The sequence below is a fragment of the Cyanistes caeruleus genome, chromosome 4 (assembly GCF_971803275.1).
Source record: "Cyanistes caeruleus chromosome 4, bCyaCae1.hap1.1, whole genome shotgun sequence".
Lineage (NCBI taxonomy): Eukaryota > Metazoa > Chordata > Aves > Passeriformes > Paridae > Cyanistes > Cyanistes caeruleus.
The window spans coordinates 7,957,111-7,980,066 of record NC_141704.1 but is presented as its reverse complement, the minus strand read 5'-3'; the positions used below and the strand labels follow the sequence as shown (position 1 = coordinate 7,980,066).

Below are 22,956 nucleotides of genomic sequence, written 5' to 3'. Positions count from 1 at the left end.
ATGAATATAACCTTCCTAAAGAGGAAATCTATTCACTACTGAATAACAGGACTGCGTTAATATCTTGAACTCTAGGAAGCCCCTAAATAATGTAGCATAAAGTATTTGCATTTTTCACCCCTTGAAGATCAAAGCTGAGGGTATTAGTTGTATGATGTAAGATTCATAGGTTATATCTGTGTGAATGCCAAGATGATATTGCAGAACTAAGTCTTACTGGATTATAAATCTTACAATTAAAAGAAGGGTACGGGGCAGGGAATTTTTGGTGTTTGTTCTTCTCTCACATACTGCATTCTGTGAAACAATTCCCAGGGGAAGCTTGCCTTTTTCAGTCTTGCAACTGAAATATGTAATTTGTGCTTCCATCAGTAGATGTTCATGAAGCTCTGAAGGAACTGGGCTCTGGAGGAAATCCTTTTGCCCTGGTACACAGCAACAGTCCAAGAGGTTATATGGATGCCCTCAATGTTTAGGCATAATTCTTTGGGCTGGTGAATGGACCAGCTGCATTTTGACCTTGAGCAACTGGATCTGAAAACTGTGTATAAGATTCAGGTGCTGGAAGGAAATTCTATGCTATGGGTGCAGATGTTTGAACTGATTACAAAACCTGAGCAAATAATTTTAATTATTTTGTGAATGGAGTGCTCCATTCATTTGCTCTCACAAATGCAGAAGTGCTGCTTCTGGATGCAAGCTGAGGTATCAGTGAATTCAGTGGAGCCCACCACAGAGGCTATGATTGTCCTGGGATTTCTGCTCCCTACCCTTAATGCATGGCTGCTGTGAGATTCACAGCAGTGCCAACATGTGTGACATGAGCTGTGCTAGGTGGGATGCTGTGCCAGGTGATCTGAGTGTCAAAACCCAGCTCCAACACTGCTTCTCTCAGTGTCCAGAACCAAGACATATAGTATGGAAATCTTGTCATGAGTGTAGGGATTTTCCAGCAGTAATTAATCTCTGGGAATAACTGAAAGCCAGGCATGGAAGGCTCAGAATGGATATGTGAGCAAAAATTTAAGGCAGAACCCCAGGCACTTCCCACTACCTGACTGTTTTTTTCAATTAATACAGGAGGTTTCCTGACCTGGAACTTGCAGAGCCAAGGTGGAGTACAGGCTTTTGGGGACAGCAGATTCCTCACTCAAGAGAACTGCTCCAGTGAGTACTGTTGATATCCAAGCAAAGTATTTCAGGACTAAGGTATCCCCAGAGATAATGTATCCCCAAGGACAGAGAAATCATTAAGGTCCAACCTGTGTACTTCCATGGAAAGTATTTATTTGTTTATTTCTGTATTTCTTCCCTGCCCATCATACAGCACATAACCCCATACAAATAGAAAATCCTAAAGAAATTGTTCTAAAAAGCCAATACTCAATTGTCTCTCTACATGTGACAGTTTTCTAGTTGCTGACAGTGGAAGGTAATCCCAACCTTCTGAAATCATAAAGGGCAGCTTTCTTCCACTGGTTCTTCTTCCCTCTGCTTCCTTCAATTACTATAAGCAAAGAGCCATCTTAGAGAACACCTGTGCTCTGCAGGTGCCTGGAGCTTCCCTGTGGTACTTGAGCCTCTGAGGGCTGTAACATGCCTGCCAGCATGCTCTGAACAGATTGCCCCAGTGATGGACACAGGAACACAGACTGCTGCACGGGGTGAGGTGGTCTGGGGAGTAGATGGAGGAAGATGTGCTTGTCTTAGGGTCATAACAAGCTGCTGATCTAAGAATAAAATTATAATGAACAACACACCAGGCTTACAAGGAAAAGTTTGTAGATTCAGTATTATTCTCAGCTGGTAAGGAACACCAAAAATCTATAATTATGTATGGTAGGTTTGCTAAGAAAATGGTATCTCAGAGGGGGGAAAAAGTGGAATATTTAGAAAATCCAATAGCTTAATCATAACTAGAATGGAACTGTGTTTCTCTCTGTTATATTCACTGCTCTGCAATTTGATCTCATTAAATCATTGATTTCCAAAATGGGTCTCTGTTATATTTGCAGTTAGCTTTCTAGTGAGTTTTGGGTGTACCCTGTCAGAGAGTGAAAGTATGAGTGTCAACCAGTTTCCAAGGGTTTCTTCTATTTTATGGCCCTGCTTAGAGCTTAGCTTGGGAACAGGTATCATGCATGTGTTTGCTTTTTTGCAAGCCTTAACCATTCAAAACTTGAGATGGAGAAAGTCATACAGCAGAAAAGGCACCAACCTTTCAGTCTGTATTCAGGCAACTGAGTGCAACCCCTCACCACTGGGGCCCAGAAAGCACAACTCAACTTCTAGGAACTGAGACAAAATTCAGCCCCAAACATTACAACTGCAGGGCCCATAACAACTTGGCCCTCTGCTAAATGGTTGGATGACAAAGACTAAATTTAGATAGAATTACTCCAATGAGTTATTTAGCAAAGAAATTTTAAAATATATTTAAAACCTAAAAACTTGCTTCCATTTTGATGCACATCCTCAAGGTTACTGACTTTGGGGAGGGAAGAGGGGTGCTGGTCTTGAATAGTTTACCAAATTTCACTCAGGAAAGACTGTCACAGCAGAGAACTGTGCCCAACAACCCATCTTCAGCTATCAAAAGGTTACAGAACTTCCTGAGCCTATCAAAATCCACGGTGAGATAAATAGTCCTTCTACCACTCCTTGGAAAAACCCCTCCTTATATATGAAATGCAGAACAGATAAGGGCCACCTGTGTGACACTTTCTTTGTTACATGTGGCAAACTTGACCATTTTCCAAAATATCTATTGACTTAGTTTGAAAAATGTCTCACTACAAGCATTCACACATGAGCCAGAGAAAAGCCAGGGAAAATGTAATTTTGCTGTATATATAAATACAGGGAAATCCAAGTGCATTCAAGACTGGCTCCAAATTATAGGTAACTGCTTGTCTAATTTTAACTCAAGTCTAGACTTGTTATAGGAATTCTGCATGAATGGATGCTGATCATCAGTGTCATGAATGTGACTGAATTCAGGCCAGCCACTGCACCTGGAATTAACGTTCCAGTTCTTCACCTCCACTGAGAACTCAACCATAAATTCTCAATTAAGGTCTGGCTGAGGCTCAGTGAAGCATGAGTGGAGATTTTCTTATGTAAATAAGATAGCAGTCAACTCATTTTACAAAACTTCAACAGTAATTGAGCAGCAACCAGCTCATATTGCATCTTTCATTTCATCTTGTGCTCGATTAAACAGACAAGGAACTGGCCACATTCCCCTTTATTTTTTCAAGTCCTTGTCCAATATCATTTGAGGCCTGACAATTGTTTCTGATGGAAACCTGTGTTGGACTAATTGTATAGATTTTTCTAGATCTTTATTGGACAGCTACTAGTTCTGAATTTTTATTTGCACTTGGTAATGAAGGCTCAGATACAAAGACATTAAAACTCAGCAGGTTTGTGTCTCTTTGTGCTCATGTGTGTGTTTTCCTTGCATCATATTTTATATAAAAAATACTTAATCAAAGACATAAAAGTGACATTTGTCATACAGGACTATATGTAGCATGTTCTGAAACTCAAATTCTCTACAAAAGTTTAAAAATCTCCAAGGGGTGTTTGTGCATTGTTTTTGTCCAGTCTGGTTTCCATGTTAATACTTTGAATCAGCTCAAGAAACTGATACCAAGGGATAGCTAAGAGAAGGGCTGAGCAGACAAGAAAAAAAAGAACAAAGGCTTCTTAGCTGAAATAGCTATAAAAAACCCCAAACAATGGTTTGAACTTATGCAAATGCAGCACAGCTTTTAGTGCATTTATCTAGTTTTAAAAGTACTTAAATGTTATGGCCTCTAAAGTAATTTGTAATGGAAAGTGTAACAGGCTTCAAGGGCTGGACTAAATTATTCAGTTCAAAAGAATGTGCATGTGAGGGAGAGAAATAATGTTACACTATTTATATACCTCAGAAAAGGATTGATACTTAGACTGATCATCCAAAATTTCTAAACCATATAGGCTGGCAAAAACCATTCTTAAATTTAGTAAATATAGCTGACCATCACTCTGGAGGAATTTAAGGATCTGTTTATGTTATATCTTTAGATAGCCATATTGTAATCACATACAACCCCAGCAATATGCAAAAAATTCAGGAAGTAAATGAGTATTTATTAAATTAGGGTCTCTATTGAGAATTCATGACATCAATTGAAAATTTCCCTGCAAAAGGGAGTTCTCAGAAGGTTTGGAGTGGTTTTCTGGGTTTATTTTCATCAAACTGATAACCAGTAACTCCTCCTGGGGAGACTGACCTCTAATCCATTGCTATCTATCACCATTATTAAACCAAGCAATGCTAGATGAAGCACGTGAATTAAAATGCATCTTTTCTCTCACTACAGATGGATAATGAATTTAAATCATATTACATCAAGAACATAAACATAATCTATAATTAGGTTTGGAAAACACCTCCTCTCATGAGAATATTTCCCATGTTTTAACTTACTAATTGAAATGTTTTTAAATTTGACTGTTCAAGGTGACATTTTCTATGTTAGTATCTGCTTCTGGCTGTTTTTTGTAATCATAACCAAGTTTATTCAGCTGTTTCCAAGATTGTAACTAGAGGGGGAAAAGTTTGGTTTTATCCATATTAAAGTTCCACTAACCTTTGAGAAGATCCAGTGTCCTTACACTGTAGAACAGGAATTAGAGACTTGGCAAGGAAGTATGCTGTTATATCAGCCTTTTTACTGTCCTCATGTTCACCTTGCTAAGGAATAATATTAGTCAGCAAATCCTTGTTGATGGTTCACATCCAGCTCCTCTCTATTCTGTCTATTCAGGGGAAGGGTTAGAAAGAAGACATTTTTTCTATGCAATTTTTGAGAGCATGAGTTCTGTCTCTCTACACCCACCAATATGGTTCCCCACACATATCAGGATCAGTGATGTGAATGCAAAGAGGGAGGACAGTTGGAATATGGTAACATAAAACAGGAAACTGAGCAGAGAAGAGCAGTTGCAGGATTTACATGAGGAAACACTGCTGTCACAAAAGATTGGTAGAATTACAGGCCAGAGCTGACTGAGAAGGAGTATTTGGGGTATAACAGGGATGAGCTGGACTGGGAAACAATGAGGTGGACAGATCAGGGCAATGTGAGTAAATATCAAAACAGGAGCAGGTGCACAATGAGAAATTATTCTTATTAACTGGGGCCTTCCTGTCAAAATTAAGTCTAAAGAGCTGGAATGTGGAACCCTGTAGGACAGGCAAGAAACTGGGAGTACCAAAGGGACACAGGAAAGAGCTCAGATGCAGCAGCAGAGTGGAAAAGATTGGGTGCATGAAGACAGAGGGAAAGGGTATGGATAGTGAGAAAGGATGAGAGGCAAGGAGAATTTGGTCAGGAAATTCAACAGAGGAAATGGAAGAGCAGCTTAAGAAGAGATACATGATTTAGATGAAAGTTGCAGTGGTGCCAGTCACATCAGTATGGCTGGTGAGAGACAACATTTCACTCTGAGGGCACAGAGAATTCATGACTGAGACAGAACTGTAGAACTGTCCATTCCTGGGTACCATTCAGCTTCTTCTGGTTCTTTGGTACCATCAGCTTCAGTGTGGGACAAGATAATGCACTATGGAAGAGTCAAAGGTATCCCTTTTGGGATGGACTTCCAGCAAATCAATGTTTCAAACTGTGGAGTAACCATTGTTGGTAGTGATTGTGTAATTAAATCATTACACACAGACATAAACACTACAGAAGATATTATTGATATTTCAAAAGCAAGATACAGAAATTAGGGTTTTCACAAATAAGACCCTTTTTTAAAATCCTCCTGCTTTTATAGCACATTTTATACATGGAAAATATACTGAATATTATCATAATTGTAGGCCAAAGACAAGCCCTTAAATTTCGTTAATAATTGACCTCTGTTTGAAATATTGCCATGCATATTTGTACTCTTCCAGGACTGCACCTTTCCTGTAGCTAAAATTGCACTTCTTCTTAAACTGGGTTGTGGCTAAAGCAAATATTTTCTTAGGAACTTTTATCAAACATATTAAAGTTTGCCAGATAGGTAATACCAAATTTTTTGCAACCTGGAAAGGGAATGACTTTTTAAATTTTAATTTTTTTTTTAGGTCAGGGAGAGAAAATCTATATAACTAGTACATTGAACCTGATGAACTTTTCCAGCATTATTGTACAGAAATATATTCTGTTGCCTAGGATCCAGTATCCTTAAAGGAGGTGGACAAGGGTCTGCAATAATAAGATGCATATAAATGAATTCCTATGCTACTGTGAGTTCTAGAAGTTGTTCTTTGCTCCTAAGGTTACCCTAGGGAATATAATATGGGGGAGCAAAGGAACTGGAGCATAGCAAGACCTCATAGTTTTCTGAGTATTTATGCTTCAGGGACCGTAGGAGAGGCAGAATAAATAATAAGAAGCCTTTAGGCATGCCAACTTCTATAAGTATGTCAGCATGTGCTAGGGGAGGCTATGTGGCTGTGCTGACAGATATTTCATTCTCAGCTGACCCATGGGGAGATCATTCTGTTCCTAAATTCTACCTCCTGGAAAATCTTTCCTTAAAAGGAAAAATCAAGCAGTGAAATCACTGCAGAGTTCCCAATGCCCTCAGTCATGCCAATAACCTTAAAAACAAAACAAAATTCAAAACCATTTTTTCCCTTATTTTCCTCAAGCCACTGCTTACTATTTTACTGTAATCCATGGGATATCTTTAATGGACAAGCAGCTGGACACCTGGTCTCTTCCTGCAAGTGGTGTAACCCATAGGCTTTACACTCTGCTTTGTGTGAGTGGTGTATTTCCACCCCCTCTTTAAATGAGCATTCCAGTGATGCCATTGTTCTCACACAAGGGAATGAGAACAGTCTTCCATCCAGACTGGTGTCAGAGTCAGCTCTATCTTTTTAAGGATGTGTCTCTGGGTCTGTATTTGGTTTGCATGGCCAGGTTTGGGCAGCTGAGGAGAGGCTACAGTGGTGGCTTCTGTGAGAAGATACTGGAAGCATCCCCCATGTCTGACAGAGCTGGTGCCAGCTGGCTCCAGGAGGGAACCACTGTTGGCCAAGGACAAGTGCATCAGAGATGGCAGCAACACCTCTGGGATAACTTATTTAAGAAGGAGAAAACAGTTACTGTGCAGATGTAATTGCAGCCAGACAAGAGAGGACTGAGGATATGCGAGAGGAACAACTCTGCAGACACAAAGATCAGAGGAGAGGGAGGGGGAGGATGTGGTCCAGGTGCTGGAACTGAGGATTCTCCTGCAGCCTGTGGTAAAGACCATGGCAAAGCAGGCTGCTCCTGATGGACTTCACTGTGTGGAAAGGAACCCAGGCTGGAACAGCTCAGGAACAACTGAAGCCCATGGGAAGGACTCATACCGGAAAAGTTCATGTAGAATTCTCTCTCATGGGAGGGACCTCACACTGGAGCAGGAGACTTGTCTCCTTGAGCAGTGGCAGAAATATGTGATGAGCTGACCACAGCTTTAATTCCCCATGTCCATGTGCCACTGGAGGGAGGACATAGGGCCCAGAAATGAAGGAGGTGCAGGGTAAGGGTGTTTTTAAGATTCGCTTTGTTTTTTATTATCTTGCTCTGATTTTGACTGGCAATAACTTCAGTTAATATCTCATACAGTCAAGTCTGTTTTGCCCCTTGATGGTAATTGGTGCATGATTTCTACCTGTCTTTATCTCAACTCATGAACCCTTTTGTTTCTTTTTCTCCTCTGTCCAGCTGCAATGGGGATTACAGAGCGGCTTTGGTGGATACCAGGCATCCAGTCAGGGTCCCCACAGGGTTGAGATGAGTGTTCATGGGCAGTGTTAGATAAGTGTTTGAACACTGAAGCACTAAAATCACTAGTTTGGAGAACAACTTCATTGCCCTCTGATTTTCCTGAGAAGGGGAAGTGGGGAGGGAGATGCTGATCTCTTCTTTGTGGTGTCCAGTGACAGGACATATGAAAATGGTTCAAAACTGTCAGGGAAGGTTTACATTAGGAAACATTCCTTACAGAGAGGCTAGTCAAACACTGGAACAGGTTTCCTAGAGAGGTGTTTTATGTACCTTAAACTAGTGTTTAAGGAGCATTTGGACAGTACACTTAAAAATATGCTTTAACTTTTGGACAGCCCTGAAGTGATCAAGCAGTTGGACCAGATGATTGTTCTATGCCACTTCCAATTGGAACTACTCCATTCCATTCTATTCTGCACTAATGAGTCATGGTCACACCAGCAGCATTATTTACTTTCTTTCTTTTTTTTTTTTTTTTGCAGTTCCTGTGTTTATCGCTGCAGCCTATATTGTGTATATTTGGAGAAAGGCTTTTCATGAGGTAAGTGGCAGAACAGTTAAAGCCAGCCCAACACCTGGCAGGATTTATTGTGAACTGGTTGTTTAGCTGCTCCAGGCTGTCAATATATCCACAGAATCTCAGGGCACACCTAGGCTCTGTGTATTTTTGTTTTTTTCTGTTTATAGAACACAGATTAGAAATTCTGCAGATTTGGAATTTAGCTGCCTAATGTTGCACTTATATCCTTGCATTCTTTTCCTGATCTAACCAATCTGCCTTGCTGAAAACTGTAAAATCTCTGTCAGAGTGACTTGACTTTAGCAGTGTATTCTGGTTAAGTCTACACTAATATTTCTGATTACCACACTTCATCTATTACTACCTCCAAGAGCAAGAACTACATCTTGCTTTCTGTGTCATTCCATGACAGCTGCCCTAAAGCCATCCCTGACAGGCAATGTATTGCTGAAACACACCCAGAGTCTTTACACCATGTAAAGACAACCCATTGGTCTGCTCTCTTTACAAGAGGGTTTCCACAAATGCATTTTTGGATACTGGTTCAAATCTTTGGGATTCTTGGAAAAAGAGAAGTTAAACCCCCTGTGAAGTAGAACTGTGCTGGACAGTGAGCAGTGGGTTTTGTACCCATATATTCAGCTGTTCCTTCTGGGTCCTGCTGTGCTCACATGACTGGGTGTGGCTGTATGAATGCTCTGTCCTGGCTGATGATGCCAGGATAAGAAATGCCCATGAAATAGTTCAGATTCTACCTTCAAATCTCTGTTTGATTACTTGTTTGATTAATGCTAAATAACAGACATCCCTAAACAAACAAACCCCAAGTAAAATTTAAAATTCAGCAAGAAAAGCATCAACACTATCACTCTGACAAGCTATGCTACTTATGGGACTTATGCCAGTGGACCGTGGACAGGAGGCTGATGCACTTGCCAAAAGAAGTCCAAGTTACAAACAAAAGACATAAACCTCTGACTTAGATAAAAACGAGTTTGATTTTTTTTTTTTAGCTTTATGTATCCATATGTGATAGGTTAAGCACCATTTTTAAAAGGACAAGGAGGTGGGGAGTTGCAGCAGACTAGCCTGGACTGCAAATCCTGAGCTTAAGATAAAACCAACTGAGACTAAACTGCCACACATGGATAAAAAGAACACGGTATTATTAATGCTTATCAGTCTTTAGGTCCATAGACTTCAATGACAATTTCAAAAGGATGAACTGATACAGGATTTCCTGGTAGTTTGACACAGTGTGTGGTGGTTCCAGTAAGCCTCTTGCTGAACAAAGAGCACCAGGGAACTTCTGAAGCCTGAATGGATGACTGACAGTGTTGAGCCTAAGAGGGAAGCACTTTATCCAGGCTTTTGTCATTTTATTCAACTAACTGCACCAATGCTTAAGCTGCCATCTAAGCAATTGTCTTGTTAGTCAGAGCATGAAGCAAAGTCCTAATTGTTGCAAAGTTTGTGATGCTTTCTTCTGAGGTCTCAGGATGCCCAGAAACCAGTTTTCAGAACTACTGGAATTTGAGGAAAGACAGTTCTGCTATTTGGGCTGGATTCAATACATCTGAGATCTGGATATTCTCTAGCCCATTGGCCATGCTCACCACTCACCAAAAGTGTGATGGGGTTCAGAACCCAAGAAAATGAAACACATGCCAGCTACAAATCATGCAAACATGATTTTCCTTCTTGCACTGAATCAAGCAGAAATCTGTGACTCTTGAAGTCCAGAGTGTGATGCAACTGATCAGGCCTTTCTCTGGCTTTGCCAAGTCTCACATAAACTATATATCCATTTTCTCTGGCAGTTTCCCTGAGCTCATGTCTTCCTTTCCCTGCAGCTGGAATCTCCCCTCAGAAATCAACATCACAGCACTAAGAACTGCTTAACCAGTAATGATTTGGGAGACAAAAATATAACTTGACATGAAAAATTTCCAACTGCCTCAGGGGAGCTGAAGAGGGATAGGAATGATCCCTCCATGGGAGGCTTGGACATCCTGGCAGAAGACAGAGAGAAAGGGAGGATAATTAAAATAGTTTCTCTGCAGATTCACTGAATCATGACAATTCATAACTAGAGACACCATAGGAGGGACAAGAAGATTTACTGGATCAAGGAGCTTCTTATAAAGGAGGAACAAATTAAGAATATTTAGCATGAAAATTAACACTGGAAGCTAAGCTTAATACTGACCCAGATAAAGATAGAAAGCTACTCCCTGACTAAAATAAAATAATTATCAGCAGAGGAAGGCTCTTTAATTCTAGCCATCTAGATACAGTTAAGGAGTAATGATATTTGGAGAACGAGCAGGAGGGGCAGAACCAGGGATGAATTAGACACAAACACATTAAACAGGCAGAGAAATGTAGGTCATACAGTATTACCAGAGACAGACAGAAAAACAGCATGTCCAGACCAACAGAAGCCCTTTAAGGTGCAGCAAGCACCACATGTGAGACTGATGTACTGGCTTGGACTCAAAGCCACTGTGATGCAGTCAGACAACTTTCAGACTGTGTTTGCCAGCTCAACAGCAGCAAAAAAAGGATTCATGAGCTGACAAAGCACTTTCATGGAGATGTGCCTTCTCTTCCTCTGCAGGGACTGTGGTGGAGCCTGGCTCTCAGCAGAGCTCTTGGGTCACAGCTCATTGCTGTGCAGTCGCAAGTGTTGCAGTGAGGAACACAGGATGAGAGAAACCAACCCTGAGAGACAATTGCAGATTTTTCCCAGTGTAGCCTCTTACACTACAACAGCTGTATTATTACAAAACTTGCCAAAAATGAGCATTCCCACAACCCTGAAGTGCTGAGCATACAGGAGAGCCTGGCAAGTGTCTCTGGGAGGATGTTAGGGCCTTGTACATTCCTTTGTTGTCATAACCAGTGTTGTGTCTTTGACAGATCCCTTGGCTCCCCTCTTGTCATTGTACTGTACGTAGGGATGCTATCACTGAAATAAGCCCACATGTTCTTATTTAATGGTGATTCTCATCTGCAGTCTATACTGCCTTTTTGGACAAATTATCTCAGAAAAAATGCTTCCACTCAAGAACCATGGCAAATACATCCTTTGAAGCTAACAGAAGATAATCATCTCCAATAAGGGGTGAATTTGAAAACAGCACAGATAGGAATCAACATATTCTTTAATGCTTTAAGCAAATTTCATTCATTACAATCAATTCTGTCTCTAATATCTAGAACTTTGAGCAAGCTAAATGCTGTCTTTACTGTGTCTCCAACGGTTTTGGATGAGCTGTCTGGCAGCCATGTACATTAATTTTTTTCACATATTTAAGACTTTCAGTCCCACCTGTTAGGACACTGTCTCAAAAAAATTCAAGTAATCACTGCTTCATGCCAGTGGTCAAAAGATCAAATATTTTAAGCCTTTGAGCATCTAAGTTGTGCTTGGTGTGAAAATTCTCAATACATCCTTCCTGATTTTTCTATCATCAGTTGATCAAGCAGCTTGAGCTGACACAGATGTCAGTCATGTGGAGGAGGTCACTGTGAGCTAAAACACCTCCCATCACACTTGAAGAAAACAAAGTAAATGCTTTGTTTTTTCAGTGTCTTCTGAGCTCTCCACTAACCAGCAGCTAAACTACCTGTTTTAAAACTAGCTTAAGTAAAAACAACATGGTTCTGCAGGGATGAAATGCCCTCTGTCATTTCCTATTAAAAAATGCATGACCCCTTTCCTTCATTGCACAGAGATTTAACATATTCTAGATGTTATTTCCACTCTAATAACACCCAAAGGGTTGAACATATTTATATGTACATATATGTGTTTCCAGCAGCTCTGAATTTTCTTGTAGCTTTTCCTCTTTAAGCAAGTCTCTGGTAATTCAGCTGTGAAATTAAAGAGACAGGGGACACTGTAGTGAGCTCTACTTTCTTATTCCCCTTGTGAAGAAATCTTAATAATGTTCAGTTTATGGCAGTCTATTTTAAAGAGGAAATGCAGAATGCTACAGCTTCAGATAAAGAGACAAGCTTATGTAGCTGGTGACTGGAACAGTTAATTTTCTCTCTTGAATCAACCCAGAGAAATACCTGCAGCATGTCAGTGAAATGCTCTAACTCTTCTTAGTAAATAGCAGTGCTGCCTCTACTTGTGGTGGCTCTGCTTTCTTTGATTTTGGTACTAAAGCATTGTGGAGTATCCTAACAAATCCTCCCAGATTCATCCCACCTAGTTTTAAGGCATCTAAATTAGGAACCTACTTGCCATCACATTCTGTATGGTAGTCAAGGTGAAAAGGTAAGCAACCTTACAGAGTAGCTCACCCCTCCAAAAAACCTGCACAAAGGTTGAAACTCTCCTACTTGATCGAGGTTTCTAATGGAAATGTCTCATTAGCTATAAACATAAAAGAAAAAAAAATCATCTTACCATTTTCATTTCCATGAATTGTGAATATTGGCTGACCATCACTTGCTGGGCTTCACTGATGTGATCACAGTTTGACCTTGATGCTCAAAAGTACATGGTATATTCATAGTCTGGAAAATATAGATCCCTTTTTAGCTAAAACAACATGAGTTAGGGAGTGTTACAGCACAAATTTGAGGTGTTTATATTGGCTGTTAACCTGCTCCTGGGCTGTCCAAACAGAGACAGTTTTATGCAAAGACTCTAGTGAGCACAGGTTAAATAGGACTGGGGGCTGCTTCTACCAGGCTCCTGATGTTTCACTCAGCCTATATTTTTTGGGGGTTTTTTGGGGTTTTTGTTTTGTTTGGTTTTGTTTTGTTTTTTTGTTAGCTAAGTACTTGCAAACACTAAGTGACCCAAGTTCTAGAAGTTCTAGCTTTAAGCAATGGAGAGAGAGAAACACCCAGTCAGCTGTTATATCAATTTATGCTTAAATTCATGCATTCAGTATAATATTTATAATATGTTTACCTACACCCTTCTACTCATTTTGACTGGGGTACAGCTAATTTTCTTCACATCGCCCAGCATAGGGCCATGTTTTGGATGAGTGTTGAAAAGAGTGTTGATAATATAGAGATGTTTTTGTTATTGCTGAGCAGGACTTACACAGAGCCAAGGCCTTTTCTGCTTTTCATACTATGCTGGTTGTGGGGCTGAGGGTGCTAGGGAGGCTGGGAGGAGACACAGCTGGGACAGGTGACCCAAACTGATCACAGGGATTTTCCAGATCTTATATCACAGTTAGTATAAAAAGCAGAGGAAAGAAGGAAGGAATGACGGATGTTTGGAGCTATGGTGTTTGTCTTCCCAAATCACCTGGAGATGACTGGACACCTGCCTGCCCATAGAAAGTGGTGAATGAATCCCTTATTTTGCTCTGGGATTTTTGGCAGCTTTTCCTTCCCATATTAAGCTGTCTTTATCTCAAGTCTTCTCTCTTTTCCCCTTCTTATTCTCGATACTGCTGGTGGAGGAGGCAGGGAGTGGTTTTGTGGTGCTGAGTTGTTGGCTGTGCTTAGACCATAACAAATTTTAATAACCCAAGCACCAAATGCAATTCATATTGCTTCAAAATAAGCATCTAAGATGATGCAGGTGAGTTGCTTAGCTGAACTGCCTACTATTTGCCACTGACTCTAAAGTATAACTCACTCAGACATTTTGTTCCCTGGTATTCTTTAATACCAAAAAAAGTGAGGTAAATCCCACATTCTGGTCTTGAGCCTGTATTATTCCATCTATAAAAAAAACTGCTGTTATTGCTCACTTGTATAACTTCTCAGCAAAAAATAACAAACTTGTATCCTGCTATTATACATCTGACTTACCAGCTGTGCTGCATTGCCACCATTTCTGATTGTACTTATCTAATGCAGACAGAACACGAGTGTTTGTCAGTCATGTGGTACCTTTCACTTGCATTGAGAGGGAAAAGTACTTAAAAATTTGTTCAATATCAATTAGTCACTAAGGAGACAGCAAGTGGTGACACTATTGAATTTATACAGAAAACATTGAAGGTTAGAAAGAAGATGCTTGTTCAACTAGTTCACTAGTTAAGGCAATAATGTACAACAATGAAATTGTAGGACTATCTTACTCATGTGGAGTCTAGAGCAGTTTGGGGCAGGTGTCATTCCCTTACTCTGCACAGCAATGCATCTTGAAACTAATGAAGTGCTATGTCTTTATGAGACTTGTCATGGACAATAAGGCTAATTGCAAAAGGGAGTATTAATGTAATGACTTTACCTTCATGTCAATAAACTATGAAGGAGAATTAGAAAACTTAATGGGGTTGCTTTTTTCAGCAAACTTTCTTACTTTTTACTTTAATATCTAAGAAAGTTCTGAGTGGTGCTGCTTAATATACTGGATTTAGAAGACTTTTTATACATTAAAAATCTTTGCATTTCTTTCCATCAGAACTTCAAGGAAGTTCTCCCCACTAATCAGTACTTTTATTCTTTGATCAGATAAGAATGAAGACCAAATATGTTTTTATGTTGGTTCAGTCAAACACAATACAATTGCTGGAGCTAAAATATATATTTTATTCAAAGAAGTTGGAGTTATCTACTGTATCCTACCAAATTATCAAGCAAAATGTTTTGGTCTGTCATACATGAGAGATGCAACTGGACTGCTGTATATGGAACAGATTATTAACTATTAATGGAGGTTTCAGCTCCTGATCCCTTATTTCTCTCTAGGGAAAATGCAAGGGAATTTTTGTGAAGTCCTTCTATACTATACAGTCTATCCAGCTGGCACTGATATTCACCAGCAGTAAACCAGTTTTATACCAGCTGACATTATTATAGTCTTTATCAAGAGGCCAGGTTTTTGATCCTAACTACTCTAATAAACACAAATGTCCATTTCTATTTCTGTCAGTTATATAAAGAAATGAGAACTTAGTAACTTTGACTATATTGTGGAGATGTGGCACTGGTCCTACTTATTCAACCTCTTGGGAGAAATAAGATAATAAAGCAGCATCTTCACCAAAAAGCTTAAAAATTCAAATCTGAAAAGAAAGCTATCATTGCATTGATATGGAAACTGCAAGCAAAGTACTCAGGAGAGACAAAACATAAAATTATCAGCAACATTTTAGCTACTCAAACAGTGTAAGCCAAAGCAAAGAGTGACTGTGGTTTGAAAGACAACTTTATAGATTTTCTAGGATTCTCTTCCCCCAAGATATGGCAGAAATGGAAGAATAAAACAAATAAAAGAAAAAAAAATCAAAATCAGTTATGATTATTAAAATAATGAAAAAAAATAAATCTGTACAAATCAGTGTTATTTTTGCCTATTCACATATCAATAGATGACAGATAAAAATGTGATGGGTAGTAAAGAGAGGAATTTGGATGTGTCATACAATTTATATTGAGAAGAAAGTGTTTTTTTAGTCAAGTAATTAATCTGTGCAAGTCATTGTCACAAGGTAAAATGGAGCTAAGACTTAAAAAAGGATTTGAAAAAGCTCAGGTATTTATGTGAATAATAAAACTTTCATCTTTTCATCTGAGAGACTGTATAATATACAAAACCTCTCATATCACCAATTCTGTCCATGCTGGGTACATCAGATTAGATTAGATTTTCTAACTTTATATGGAAGTTCCATTGGGCCTTTATGCCATGTGACTCATTGAAGTCTGACCTTGGTATGGCAGAAGGTCATGGAGCAGATCATCATATGGGACAACCAGCATGGACTTATGAAAGGCAGGTGCTGCTTGACTAACCTGATCTCCTTCCATGACAGTGACCTGCTTGGAGGATGAGGGAAGACAGTGGATATTGTTTAACTAAGGCTTTAGTAAAGCCTTACACTCCATTTCCCAGAGCATTCTCCTGGGGAAACCTGGCTTCCCATGGTGTGGATGGCTGCACTGTTTGCTGGGTAAAAAACCAGTGTTGGGGACAGACCTTAATATCTTCATCAATGATCTGGATGAGGGGATTGAGTGTTCCCTCGGTGAGTCTCTACAAGAGAAGTTAGGTTGGAGTTTTGATCTGCTACAGGGTAGGAGGATGGATCTGGAAAGGCTGGCTTAAAGGATGGAGGCCAGTTTTATGAGGTATAATCAGGCAAACACAACCAACCCCATGCAGAGCTACAGGCTGGTGACACACTGGCTGGGAAACTTTCTGGTAGAAAAGGACCCTGAGAATGTTCATTGACAGTGACAGAACATAAGACAGCAATGTTCTCAATTTACCTCAAGCTGGGCCAAGAATTTTAGTTGGATACTAGGAAACATTTCTTCACTGTGAGGATTGTCAAGCACAGGAATGGGCTGCCCAGAGCAGTGATGGTCACCATCCCTGGAAGGAATTAAAAGCCGTGCAGCTGTGGCACCTGGGGACATAGTTTAATGGTGGTCTTAACCCAGCATTAACCCAGCAGTGCTGGGTTATGGTTTGACTCCATGATCTTATTGGTCATTGTTACCATGCATTAACCTGAGTTAGTACACCTGCAATGCTCTGTTTTATCACTGGGATCATTCTGACAACATCTACCCTAATCTTCTTTGTCAATTAATTTCAAGTTGTCAAGAGTTTTCAGCTTTTATGTAAATCAGTGTTCAGCTGTAGCTAAAACATAAATGTCTATAAACTTCTGAATAACATTATATTAGGATTTACAAGATGTGACATACATGTGTCTTCTTCCCCTTCTACAGCATTTTTGTTCCCTGATATTTCTTCTGCCTATCTCTTGATTGTCTTAAAAATGAATTATGGAAAACGGAATTTAATTATTTTGCCTGTGGTCCTGAAGTTCTGTGTTAGAGAAACACGTGTCTCCAGTGTTATAGTGAGGGACTCCTGGAGGTGTCCTGGGAACCCTGACAACTCCTGAGTGAGAAAAACCCAAGACTCTTCTCCTCCAGCTTGTCAAAGGGCATCCAGCTTCAAAACACTTAAAACCCTCTGTGCCATTGTTTCCTACCTCGAGTAAGAGTGGTGAGGCATTTCCCTGCACTTTCAGGGGTTAAAAAAGATACCTTTGCTCTACAAAAAATTCAGGCCAGGTTTTGTTCTTTTTTTCCTTCTTGATTTACGCAGATGAAAGTCCTAGATGTGAAACTGTTTTCTCTGTCTGCTATTATTTTGCCCATATTTCCTATATCTCTGCAGTATTTAATGGAGCATTTCAAGTCTAGAAAAATATAAAATCACTGTTTCAAAATGCACTTGACAAATTTGTGTTGAAACAACCAAAGCTTTCTCAAGTCTATAAGCAAGCTGGGTGCTACAATGGAAAGTTTTGAATAAGCTTAATAAAAGCTGATGCCTGCATCCCTGCCTAGAATAAGCACATAGAGAGAAGTTGCATTGAAAAAACCAGCATGTTAATAACCATGAAATTTTCTTTAGCCTTTAAAAGAACAAATTTCCATCTCTTAGGGTGAAACTCACTGCTGGAAAAAATTCCCATAACTTTCTCCTTAGGAGGGTGACATGCAGGAAGATATGGATAGAGGAAGCAATAATGAGGGGACTACAGAATGAGGGTCTGAACACAGATCTGCAGGGGAACACAAGCAAACTGTGAGGTTATTCAAGTTTTCAAAAGTCAATTAGCAGTTGATGGAGTGATACATTTAATCAGTCATAAATCTATTTCTTTGGTTTAGAAGATTATACATATGAAATTCTTAAAATTACAGGGAAATAGACAGTGAATAAGAGCAAAGTTTCTTTCCAACTTCACTAACACAGCACTGGTTTCTCTATTCATGATATTCTGGTGCTTTTGTCTAATGCAGTTAACAGTAGTTATATAATTGCTGTTCTTTTTGACTAGAAGGGACTCATAAGAGCGTAGAAAACTGCTTTCATTCTTTTACTAAGCTTTAAAATTTTTATGGTTTTCTTTCACTATGTTAACTGTAAATTTTTCCTTGTAGCTATTATTTATTACTCCAAGCAATATTATTGAGGGCTTTTTAAACAGCCTTTTGAAGCAGTGAGGTTAAACAGCAAAGTTGGCATAGCATATACAACCATGTCATCACTGCTTTACAGGGAGGTCAGTCATGAAGTCAATTCACATGTATTCAATACAAAAGATTTTTCCTTTATGTGAACCCTGCCCATTTTGTGATAGAAAATTAAAAGGCTTCCATAGAATTTTTCTTCAGAGGTGAGTACAAACATACACATGGTACATTGTCTATATATCTCCCAAACTGGTTTCCTGCAGTTTAGACACAGTCTTGCAAACAAATTTAAGTTTGTGTCTTTGAAATATGTTTCCTCCTGGGTTTGTTAGAAAATAGAACTATCAACATTCAAGATCATGTAGCATGGAATTTCTAAGGATTAAAAAAAAAAATATATATAACTAATGGTTCTAATAGAAATGGCATCTTTCTTTCTTGTAATGACAATTTTATCCTTCTCAAATAGAAATGCCCATCTAATTTTAACTTTTCAATTGAAAGGTCCACTAGCTTTTTGTGTGACTATTGTAACAAATCTCAACAGTAGCAATTTTCAGTTCTTCTTCCTTTGCTGCATTACTCTTTGCACAGGTGTTATGAGTTTCTCCTAGTTTTTTTTTTTTTCATTGTTTTCACCTTCAAATCAACATCAAATATAACTGTGATATCATAAATTTGAGCTGGAGCAACATTTCACTTTTTCCAGTTTGGTTGTTGGTTCAGTGTACTCCTGGCTGCCCAAGAAAACTGGACCCAGATTTCCAGCTCAGGTCTCCTTTGGATCTGAATGGAGAGAAGGATTGTGTTATGAGGTTTACACCTGCTTATTCTTTTTTTAACTTGTGGGGTTTCTCTTACAACCTGTCATTGTGTTTCAGGGTCATTAGTAAGCAATAAAATATCTTGTTCTATACTCCTGCAACCCAACCATTTCTTCACTATCTTGTATTAGAAGACTCAACTAGTTTTGCCTAAGAACAGTATCTGTATCCCTGTCATGAAGTATCAGCAGTTTTGTCAATTCTCACTTCCAGTTCAACAGCATCACCTGGATTCCTGCCCTCCAGTTCTTCAGGCACTCTCTGATCAATGTCACCTGCAAAATTGCAAAGATCATAATTGCTCATTAATGACAATACTAAATAGCAACAGATTCAACACTGGTCCTTAAAGGACAACATTAAATTAATTTTCAGCTTCAACACTGCATCATTACACATCATTACACTAAACACTAACAATTTGCACTAAATTACTTTCTTACATTTTCCCTTCATCCATTTTTATGAATTACTGTGGAAGACTATCAAATAGTTTGCTCTTGAAGCTGAGGTATGTCATGTAGGACATTCTCCATACATCCTCTTACTCTAAAACAGATGAAATTAGGTTTAATTTGGTATTATTTAAACAAATTCAGTTTATGGCTGTTATTTTGTTAATGACTTTCAGGTGAATATGATTATTTGCTTAACTTTTCCTTCCAGAAACTGATTTCCACAAACTTTGAACTCAACAGGTTGTAAATCTCCTTGAAAAGATTTGCAAGTAGTACTATGATTACTCGCAGTTACCTTACTACTCTGTTTCCCTTTAAAATCACTGTTTATCTGAGTACTTCACCACTACCATACCTTTTTCTTTTCCCTCATGAGAGCAGAATGCACAAAGGGAGAAAAAAGAACACTTGTCATCAACATGACGGGACACTACTCTGGATTTGTCTACTTTTCCTACACTACTGTGAGAGGAAAGAGGGGATTTTAATGAACTGATTCCTCTTCAACCAAAAAGAAACTCTGGGACTTCCAGTAACCTACCTGGGATCATCTAGGCCTGGGAGCATTTACCTCTGGCAGAGGTTTTTCCATGAGGTCAGCAACAGAAAAAGCTAAGAGAAGATTCTCCAAATTCTAAGATTAGATTTCTCTTAATGATAATAGTACCATCCCAGACAATATTCTCTTTTTCTTTTTATTTAATTCCCCGCCCTCCAATCCATTTCCTGTGTAGAGGAACCACGGGATGTTCCTGGGGACTAAGGGCTGCACAAGGTCATGACACATGCCCTGAGTGTCAGGGCACCAGCAGGACTGGCAGCCATGCAGCATAGGCAGAGACCCAGGCCTGCCTACAGGTCACAGTGCCCACGCTACCACTAAGCAGCTTCGCTCTGTCCTCAGAGAGCAGGGACAAGGCCGAGGCAGGGGAAAACCCCTGCCCTGCTTACAGGGCAGGCTGGGGGTCAGGAGAGCTCCATTTCCTCCCTCACGTGTGGAGTCAGGGGCTCTCACCCCCCTTACAGGGCTGCCCTTCTCTCCAGGCAGCCAAAGGAGCACAAGGGCAAAAGGCCAAGAGCAAAGTCCCAGCCCTGCCCTCAGGGAGGTCACCCAGCCCCGGCAAACCCTCATCCCCCTCAGTGATCTGCAGACCCCCTCAGTGGCACACAGGGCATCTGCCACCACCTCAGTTACATGCAGGGTACCCAAAAGCCCCTCAGAGACCCTCATGGTTCCTCAGCAGTGCTTGGGGCACCTGCCTCCTCCTCAAATGACCCTCATGTCCCCTCAGCAAGATGCAGGGCACCCACCATTCCTTCAGCCACCTTTATGCCCTCTCAGCAACACACAAAGCATTTGGCACCCCACAGTGACCCCCATGAGCTCATCAGAGGAGCGTAGGCAACATCAACCTCCCCTCAGTGACCCCCATGTCTGCTCAGCACCACCCGGGGGGCCAGCCATTCCTTCAGTGCCCTCAGCATCACTTGGAGCATGCACCTCTCCTTCAGTCCCTACAGATTACCCCAGATTTTCCTTCCAAAATGCTTAATTACGTAGAGATTACCTCAGATTTTTCCCTCACAAACTGAAACACCATGCAGTCCTGTGATGGTACAGGCCCATCTATTTTTTTACCATAAATTCCTCTTGATTTTTCAATTGTCCACAACCATTTCTCCCTATGGTGACATTTCTTATAATTCTTTCATTCCCACCCCAAAGGTTTCTAACCCCTGTTTTACATATCCATTTCAGATGTACATCACAGTTTTACTTCCTACCATCTGTCTTCCCCATTATCCTGTCCTGTATTTTCCCCTTAGTGTTCAAGTAACTTTCTTCCAGCTTGCGCCGTCATTTCCTATGAACATCCCCAATCACACTCCTTTTCTGTCCCCTTTTTGGAAATAAAGCACTTTACCCTTCTGGATGCTCTCTGGACAAACTCAGTTTGAGAACAGGCTGGTAGCAGGGGCACTTTGACTCAGTCTGGGTGACTTCCTGTAGCACTCACAGGTGACCCCAGAGCCATAACCACAGTGTTCTGCCGTTCCCAGGACTGGAGATATCAGTCAACATCTTCAGGACATTTGATGACTAAATAGGTATCCATTACTAATGTGCTTGTTTTTTGTACAGTTTTGGTACATGAAGAGAAAGAGAGTCCATTTGAAACAAAGGCTACTACCATCTTCTGCCTGGTAATTTTTAGCCCTCACTCCAGACTTTAGGAAAGTTAGAGACACATTTACCATAGTGCTTTGAAGGCTTTTTTTTGTACCTTGAGAGTAGTGTTTAACGGTCTCACCTTTAGGATGGCTCTCTGCCCAGAGAAACTGCCTGAGAGCTGAACCCCACAGAGACAAAGGCACACGACAAACCCTCACAGCTTCAGAGCTGCTGGAAGGGGAGAATCTGATCTATGGACTCGTTCCCAAAATAGCACCCGGTGGGAGGTGACTGACTGGCTAATACCTGTGGTGTTTCCATTACCGATTGAGATGAAGTCTGTTGCCAGGAATCCTGCGGTGGTTTCCTTGACAACCAGAAGAAATGCACAACTGAGATGCACATGACTTTTCAGGTGCTTTTTTAACTCCTCTGAAACAATGAGCTGCCCTAAAAGAACTCAGATAAATAAAACCGAGGTGTACAGCAAAATGGCGAACAGCATTTCTCTTCAAGGGCAAATTTGAGTTGAGCCTGAAGTCTGCCATGAAACAAACCCTCAAGAGAGCAACCAGCCTGGAAATATTTTTCTTATTCAATAGGGAAAAGATCTTGCAAGATTATCTACTTTGCCTTTAGATGAGAAATTTCCAGAGATGGAAGGTATTTCCACGAGATAGATAGATATATCTAGCACTGAATTAATTTGAATGTCCCTATTAAATCCAAAGCCTTAAAATTTCGAAGTTTATTATAGACAATGCTCTGTTCATCACAAGCACTAGGGGCATTTATTGAAATCAGAACATATTTTGAAATTATTTTGACAAGACTGTGTAAATTTTAAGCCAAAGCATACAACATTAATAGGACTAACAGTATCTTGTTAGTCATTGTTTATATGTAGACATGACCACAGATTTTCTAGGGACAGTAAATTCACTGAAAAATCCACATTTTCGTGAATTCAAGTTGTACTGAGAAGCAGTTTAAACCCAATTATGGCCAATATTTTTCAACAAAGTATTCCATTACAAAATATTGAAATGTATTATGTAAGAACTTCAAAAAGAAATGCTCTTTTAGGTTTCATAGTTTTGGTATTTTGTTTGACAAATTACCGAGTCTTTAAGGAAAATAAAATAAAAATAAAATAAAATAAAATAAATAAAATAAAATAAAATAAAATAAAATAAAATAAAATAAAATAAAA

General features: G+C 39.8%; 2 long non-coding RNA genes across 2 annotated transcripts; both read right to left on the bottom strand.

The window, feature by feature from the left end:
• Positions 1 to 1,284: 1,284 nt before the first annotated feature.
• On the bottom strand, positions 1,285 to 12,884 carry LOC147653416 (uncharacterized). The gene is made up of 3 exons (XR_015286086.1): positions 12,776 to 12,884; positions 4,644 to 4,747; positions 1,285 to 1,730 (listed from the first exon to the last, which is right to left on the bottom strand). It is a non-coding gene; the product is annotated as an uncharacterized LOC147653416 (long non-coding RNA).
• A 4,530-nt stretch (positions 12,885 to 17,414) lies between these two features.
• On the bottom strand, positions 17,415 to 20,636 carry LOC111923093 (uncharacterized). Its single transcript, XR_015286084.1, has 2 exons — positions 20,112 to 20,636; positions 17,415 to 19,387 (listed from the first exon to the last, which is right to left on the bottom strand). It is a non-coding gene; the product is annotated as an uncharacterized LOC111923093 (long non-coding RNA).
• Positions 20,637 to 22,956: the final 2,320 nt, after the last annotated feature.